This window comes from Rattus norvegicus, chromosome 1, assembly GCF_021556685.1.
Source record: "Rattus norvegicus strain SHRSP/BbbUtx chromosome 1, alternate assembly SHRSP_T2T, whole genome shotgun sequence".
Lineage (NCBI taxonomy): Eukaryota > Metazoa > Chordata > Mammalia > Rodentia > Muridae > Rattus > Rattus norvegicus.
In genome coordinates this window covers 104,903,099-104,911,788 of record NC_141534.1, presented here as the reverse complement: position 1 = coordinate 104,911,788, position 8,690 = coordinate 104,903,099, and positions in this window count along the sequence as shown.

The window sequence follows — 8,690 nt, the reverse complement described above, 5'->3', positions numbered from 1 at the left end:
TGGCCTACACATGCATGTGTACACGTGAGCACACACACATAACCACACAGGGAAAATGAAACCCATAAAAATAAAGGATTTTGTTTGGATATAATTTCACTAGTATATGTATTTAAAAATTTATGTGTTTTATTTTGTGGAACAGTTTCAGGGAACATTGAGAGAGGTCTGGGGGACAGGCCTCGTCAAATCCTGAATTCACAGTGGAGATCCACAGGCCATGAGTTTCCAAGATTACAGAGTCCTTGGTTTCTTCTGTCTTCCGTTATCATCTGGGGTGTTCAGGTGGATGCTTATTTCTTATATGCACCCCCTCCCCCAAACAGCAGACCGCAAGCTTTTCTTCTAGAAAGCTGCATCTTCCTGCATACCTTCTTCAGGTCGTGCAGGGTAACTCCTTTGGTCCTCCCCTCCAAGGCTCGATGCTTATATCCCTCTTGGTCTCTTGCTCAACCACCCCACCCCTGCCCCTTTCCCAGCAGGAATGTAGTCATTTGGCTTTGTTTGTTTGCTTTTTTGCCATAGTAGACTGAAGAATCTGGAGGGTAAATGGGAGATTAGCTTTGGAATTGATGATCTGAGGGGAAATGGGGTTTCTTGGGGCATGTTCATAGCTTTGTGAACATGTCTTTAGCTTTACAGCTAAGAGGTGAGTAACTTATTTAGGTGAGGCCCTTGAAGTCAAACTGAGGGATCGTGAGTATAATTGAATTTCCACAGGAACAGCTTCTATTATAATGTGAAGAAAAGCCTAGATTAGAGCCCTGTTGTCTGTTGATAATCTTAGCGCAAACATTGTGCTTCCTATTTCTCCACAACCTTTTCTGTTATGTGCAGTGGATACCATGATAGAGAATGTCCTCTGATATGATCTGAAAAAAAAAAAAAAAAACAAAAAAACAAAAACAAAAAAACACCCGCCTCCCAGCTCCCAAGCTTACCTGGCACACCCTTGAATAATTCTAAGAATTTAGCATATCACAGTAATGTCATGGGCTCATCCCTGGATATATTGGGAAACTATTCTCAGTTGCTAAGTGTGGTACAGGCAAACACCCCTCCAGATAGCCCTAGAGAAGCAGAGAGAGTTGGAAGCACACGGTATTCAGATGACAAGTGGGCCAGGATCTCCAGTGTTGATGTGGAAAAACCCACATCTTTTACCTTAAACTGAATAAGAGATAGTTTATTCTAGAGCCAAATTTGAATGACAATGGCCTGGGAACACAGATTGGAGTTACTCCAAATTCTATGTTCAAGTGTGGAGGCAAGCTTCACAAAGTTTTGTAGTTTGTAGAACAAAGAAAGTCATCATTGAGACAATTTAAAATATATTGTACACCAGAAAGGTGGTCACAGCAAGGTAGAGGGATGTCTCCTGTAGGCCTCAGATGCTATCTGATGACATTCTTAGCTTTTGGATAGGTGGAATCTAGTGGTCTGCTAAATTAATAAGTTCCAAAATAGGTTTTATCTTATTAACCACAGGAGGTATGTTCTGACACAGGCGAGCATGGAATGGCTATTCCAGGGGCTAAAGCTAGCCTTAGAGGGGAGTGGAGGGATAACTCAGCAGTTAAAGACACTGGCTGCTTTTTCAGAGAACCAGGTTCAACTTCCAGCACTCATGTGGCAGCTCACAGCTATCTTTATAAAATTCCTGTTCCAAGGGATTTGACACCCTCTTCTGACTGCTGCATGTACTTGCTGCCTGAACACACTTACAAGCAAAACAAACATAAAGTAATAGTAAATATAAAAACAAAAATGAGTCAAAGGTAATGTGGTTAGCCCATGCACCTACAGCATCCCAGCTTTCCATCAGTCTTTGTGATAACTGCTGCTTTCTAGGAGTTACTACACCAAGGACCATTTCCTGTTGAGTGTTAGATTCCCCTTCTCTTTATTTGAGAGTTTTCTATTTTGACCCTTTTTATCTCTTACCTTAAGATAGTATCTTCACCTCTCATTAGATTTGCATGTATATCTTCAGACCATTGGAACAACCTTTTGCCTCCTCCTTTATCAAAAAGGTCTTCAACCCTTCTTTTGAAATTTACCTCACTCGTTTACACTTTAAACAGAGAAGGAGGTTTTAGTTTGTTTCCCCTCTCTACCTGTAAGGGCTTTCCCCAGGCCTATTCCTTGACTCACTCTGGTGACCATGGTCTAAAACCCTCATATTAATAGGTATTGTTAGGTACCTGGAAAGGCAAGGCTTTGTTTGATAAGATTCCATTACTGAAGTTTTCTCTCTCTGTATGCAATGTGGTGTAGTCAAGAAACTGTCAACAGGTTCACTCCATTATTGTCAGGGGCAAAGAAAAGCAGAGGGAAAAAGTGGGGAGTCGCCAGGGCTATGGGAGCAGAGAAGATAGCAATATTGATGGAAGAGTCTGCCAGTTATAAGGGGTTATGGTGTGGTGAGAGGAGGGCAGGTTAGCTGGAACAGCCTAGAACTAGTGTGGAGCTCTTATCTGTTGGAAGTCTGTTAATAGAGAACCAGATGTCCTCTCTGGAGACTTGGGGACTATAGGAATGGGTACAAAGTAATGGCTTTTTCTGGCAAACAAACCCACTTTACAAGGTTTTTGAGGAGTGCCGAATGTTTACCAGGTCGAAGTCCTGCCTTAGCTAAGTCATTTAGTGGGATTGGGACCTGAAGACATGTGAGGGAAAAGATATCACAAGTGTAGGGATTGTGGGTATCCTGCATGGTACCCCAGGAATCCACACTGTAGCTTGTCTCCATTGAACAATTTTTACCTGGGGTGGACATCAATGCCCAGTATCATTCTCAGCAGCAAAGGATACTTTGTTTCCCCATTTGCTAGATGGTTGCTCTAGCCTTTTCGAAAACCCCTACTTAGAAAACCTTATTCATATGGTAGGATGAGAAACCTATACTTGAAGATGCAGTTTGAAGGCAGTTGAATTAAACTTCATATAATCCTTTTTTTTTTTTTGGTTCTTTTTTTCGGAGCTGGGGACCGAACCCAGGGCCTTGCGCTTCCTAGGTAAGTGCTCTACCACTGAGCTAAATCCCCAACCCCATATAATCCTTTAGGGCTCGGCCCACCTGATACATCCAGTCTTCTAATTGGCCTTGCATACACAACAGGGAAAATCAGAATGAGAGGATGGCCCTAAACCACTGAATGCCATGAGCCTGCGGTGGGATGGCAGGCCTGTCTTACCATACCTGGTTTATATGGTGTGAGGATGGATAGGTGGAATGAAGGACTTCATACATGCCCGGCTGGCACTCTACCAATTGACTTATATCCCCAGCTCTAGCTTTCACTCTGCTAAGCCAGTAAAGTAGTGATTAAGATGTGTCACCATCTCAGCATTGTTCTAAGACTAGGGCATGTTCCAGATCACTTGGACTCATTCTGACTGGTCTTCAACTACCACATAGCCCCTAGTATTTTCACAGGTCGCCCGCTGCTGTCATCTGTCCTGGATTGTATTGTGACTGCCTTGCCAATCAGATTAACAGGTTTCTGAGGAGGGCAGGGTTTTAATACCCATTCATTTTCATGTCCCATATTTAAAAAAAAAAACAAACAAAAAACGAGTGGTTTGTGGAACTTGGAGGAGAGGGAGTATGCAGTATAAAAGACCCTGCTGTGGGAAGGGAGAATGTTAGAATGTTGATCAAGGGTAAATCATTTTTTTTAAAGACAGTTTTAAGATTTATTTATTTATTATATATAAGTACACTGTAGCTGTCCTCAGACACACCAGAAGAGGGCATCAGCTCTCATTACAGATGGTTGTGAGCCACCGTGTGGTTGGTGGGAATTGAACTCAGGACCTCTGGAAGAGCAGTCAGTGATCTTAACCGCTGAGCCATCTCTCCAGCCCCCTCAAGGTTAAATCTTAAAGCTGGATCTGGATCTTGCTCAGGGAGTGTTTAAAAGGCTATTCTACAGCAGAAGTTTAAACCGGGAGAGATTTTGCCTCCCAGGTTGCATTTGGCATTGTCTCAAGACATTGTTTTTAAAGTCATTGGTGGTATGTGGTGTGGTGTGGTGTGGTGTGGTGTGGTGTGGTGTGGTGTGGTGTGGTGTGGTGTGGTGTGGTGTGGTGTGGTGCTCTTGAGGTAAAGCATCCCATCTTGGAGGGAAGCTCACTAAGAGCAGAATGTGCTAAAGAGAGGGAAACATTTAACTTCCTCTAGGGAAGTTTGTTAAAATTCAGGAAGCTGGCACTAGAGAGATGGCTCAGCTCTTAAGAGAAGGCACTGCTTTTCGGCAAGGACCCCAGTTCAGTCCCCAGCACCCAGGTCAGTAGGCTCCAGCTGACTGGCTATAGCTCAAGCTCCATGGGATCCAATGATTCTGGCCTCCACAGCACCCATGTGAACATATCCTCTCCTTCCATAATTTTAAAATAAATCTTAGAAAAAAATTGCAAGAAATAAACTCAGTAGCTTCAAGAAGTACCAGAAACTGACCAAATGCACCAGGCCTCTCCAGTCCCCCATGTACAAGAAAGATACTGAGACCAACCTAGCTGCCCAGAAGAGACAGAGGCCTCAGAGCTGACTGTAAATTATGCAGAGAGAGCGCTCTGTCACCCAGGCTGAGGTGGGCTTTGGTGATGTAGCTCCCTTGGAGTCTTATGAGTAACCTCTCATCCATTTTCCTGTAAGCAACCCCGATGAACTTGTTGGTTCACCAAGTTGGACTTTGGTGGTTCATTTCCACTCTTGGGTGAGCGGACATTCATTCCAGTTTACCAAGGGAAAGTATGACGAAGCACTGCTTTTGTTTGTAACCCAAGTTCAGTTACTGGCACCCCTGTCAGGTGGCTTATAACCCTATAACTTCTATTTCCAAGGCATCTGACGTCCTCCACTGTCTCCCACATGTATGTAAGTCATGTGCCTGGTCATGTACACCTTTAACCCCAGCATTTGGGAGGCAGAGACAGGTGCCTCTCTGAATTTGGGACCAGTCTGGTTTATATAGTGAGTTCCAGGGCAGGCAGGGCTCCAAATAGTCAGAAAACTAATAATCATAATTTAGAATTTTTAAAGATTTATAATTTGTGTGTGTGTGTGTGTATGTATGTATGTATGTATGTATGTATGTATGTATGTATGTACCTGAAGAGGCCAGAAGAGAACATTGGATACCTTCAAACTGGAGTGACAGATTGTCAGCCACCATGTAACTTCTCAAAAAACAGCAAGTAGTCTTAACAGCTAAGCCATTTCTCTAGATCTCATTTATTTACTTTTTTGTTATGTATGTATGTATGTATGTATGTATATGTATGTATGTGTGTATGTATGTGTTTGTGTGTATATGTATGTATGTGTGTATGTATGTGTTTGTGTGTATATGTATGTGTGTGTATGTATGTGTGTTTGTGTGTGTGTATGTATGTGTGTGTATGTATGTGTGTGTATGTATGTATGTGTGTGTATGTATGTTTGTGTGTATGTATGTATGTGTGTGTTTGTGTGTGTGTATGTATGTGTGTGTATGTATGTATGTGTGTATATGTGTGTATGTATGTGTTTGTGTGTATGTATGTATGTATGTATGTATGTATGTATGTATGTGGGCTTATTATGGAGATCAGAGGATAGAGTTGGTTCTTTTACCATATGAGTTTCGGGATCAAATTCTAGTTGTCATGGTGGACAGCAAGCATCTTTATCTAATGAACCGTATGACTAGCCCAAGCCATTGTTGGTTGACTTTTTGGACAGAGGTTGCTACTGATAACTTGTGGGTAGAACCTAGAGATACACTTTTCATTTCACTTTTCACAAGATGGCTTCTACCACACCAGTCCATAATATCAGGGGTGCGCACAGTGACTAACTGCTGTGGGAGCTGGAGAGACAGCTCAGAGGCTAAGAGGACACACCAGTCTCATTGAGGATCTAAGTTTTGTTCGCAGCACGTACATCAAATGGCTCACAGTCACCTGTAACTCCTGTAGTTCAGGAGGATCAGATGCTCTTTCTGACACACATGTGCACACACAGAGGCCCATGCACAAATCTCCAGAGTTTAGGGTCCTTAGGGTTGCTTTTCTTAAGGTCTGGAGAGCTGGCTCAGCAGTTAAGAGAGCTTGCTGCTTGTTTGTTGTGAAGCAGTTTCCTCTGAAATAAAGCTTTCCATCTTGGAGGGGTTAGGAAACAGCATGTACTAAAGGGAGGTGAAACATCCCACCCTGCAAGGAAGCTCATTAAAACCCAGGAAGCAAGGACTGGAGAACCTGCTTGGCTGCTAAAAGAAGATACTGCTCCTGGTGGGGCCCAAGTCCAGTTTTCCCTGGCACTGGCGCCCATGAGCAAAAACCCACACCGTAAGTAAACAATACCAAGTCTCCAGGACGTCCTGGAAACTCACCAGATGCACCAGGTCTCTTTCTCCCCCTTCCTTAAGGATGGCCAAGGGACGCTCAAATCAGCCAAGCTGCTTGGAAAAGACGCCCTGTGGCTTGTCACGCTGCCTTCGGATTTCGAGCTCCAGGTTTCCAGGTTGTATGAGCTGGGGCCCATACTTGGGTGGACTTCTGGTGTTAGTCGAGAAGCAATCGTACGTATGTCCATGACTGGGCCGTGCTATTATGTGTGCGATCCCTTTCCCAGTGAGGCCAGACTCCTGCTCTTTCCCAGCTCTTCATTAGGCCAAGGGAGCAAGAGGTGAGAGGCAGTATCCAGGACTCCGTGTGATCTAATCCAGGCTTAAGAAGGCCCTCTTTTCAATGAACTGGGACTCTAAATAACGCACTATAGTCAGTCCAAGGTCCCAGAAAGTAAGGGCAAACTAAAGGGAAGCTGTGAAACCCCTTCAAAAGATACTGTATAACTAGAAATCCTGGGGTCTGCAGATGAGGCTCAGTTGGTAGAGTGCTTGCCTAGGATACCTGACGCCTTGAGTTTGATTTCCAGCACTGCATAAAACTAGGTATGATGGCACACATTCATAATCCCGGCTCTAAGGAGGCAGGAGGATCAGGAATTCAAGGCCATACTGGGATACGTGAGACCCTGTCTCAAAACACAAAAAGTACAGAGATGAAAAGGTAGGTCACTGGTTAAGAACGTGGTGGTTTACAACTGTCTGTAACTACAGTTCAGGGAATCCGATGCCCTCTTCTACCCTCTGTGGGCATCAGGTATACACATGGTGCATAGACATATATACAAACAATACACATACAAGAGTGGTCTCCTCAAGGCTGTGCAACAGGTCCTTAAAGGCACTCCACTTCCTAAAACACAGTTCCGTTCTGCACCTCCTTTGCTGCTTCCCGCTTTGTTCTGTAACCACATCTTTAGAGCCTTATTTCCTTGGTGGAGAAGGAAGCTGCTCTTCCCGTGGGCTCCCCTCTGCAAGGACCACTCTGGGCAGACACCATCTAAACAGCCCCCCTATAACACGGACTATCTGTATGACTCGCTTCTCTCTGTACTTTCTGCTCCAAAGTACAGACATCCTAGGTAATCGACTTTCCCTTTTCCTCCCATCAGCCCTGCAGTGCAGATGCCCCAGGTGATCTCTTCTCTATACAGGTATACCTGCCAACCCACTTCTCTTTAGAAAGTGTAAATGGGTAACCTACTTCTCTCCATGGTGTAGACATCCCTGACGAACCCCCATTTGCTCCTTTGCAATGTAGACATCTGGGTAACTCACTGCTTTCTTTTCTGCAGTGCAGACATTCTGGTGTGCCCCCCGCCCCAACCCCTTTCACTGTGTAGACATCCTGGGCTACCACTTCTCTCCCTGCAAGGCCTGTCAGGATGTGCACTTCTGGATGCACAACACACTACCCTCTGCCCCTCCAGATTGGGCACTGCCATGGAGTCTGAAGTGCTGCTATAAGGATTTAGAGGCAGAGTACTTTGGTGGTCTGGGCCTAGGTATGCTGCAAAGATCACACCATGACACAGATCTCACACGAGATTTATTGATGGGAGTGGGGGAAGTAAAAGGTTATCTAGGAGTGGGGATGTGACAAGAGTCAGAGAAAGAGCAGCAGACAGACCAGGAGCTAGAGCTGGCTGTGATGGCAGGGGACCTTTTAAATGGCTGGTGACTAGCAATGATGCAGGTGTTAGCACTGAGTTCTGAGGAAAGGCAGTGTGTGTGGGTGTGCCTGCGTTCTAACATTCCTCCATTTTGTCTATTATAAAAGGTGAGGACATAGGAAGAGTTGACCGGGTAAGGCACGATGCTGCTTTTTAGACCGTGTCCTACTTTCTGAGAGTGTCAACATCTTTGGGGACCCAAGAAAGGTGGGATGCTGGCCAAATCCTGGAAGAGAGGCTGTTTTCCTCATTGTTCTGGCTCTGTGGGACGATCTGTGCCTATTACAGTGCAGACCTAGTTGAAGCAGTCTGTGAGGATGGACCACCTGGGCTAACCTCTTTGAAGCTACCCAGGATTTAGATTTTGAGGGAACATCTAGACCTGGCAGGATGCTGAAACAGATATCTATATCTCTATCTATCTCTATCTATCTCTATCTCTATCTATCTATATCTATATCTATATACCTTTATACCTATATACCTATATACCTATATATATATAATCTCTCTCTCTCTCTCACACACACACACACATATATACATATATATATGTATATATATGGCGGAAGACAAAGTTAAGGAGTTTAGGGGAATTTTTTTTCTTACTTTTAGGCCCATGCTC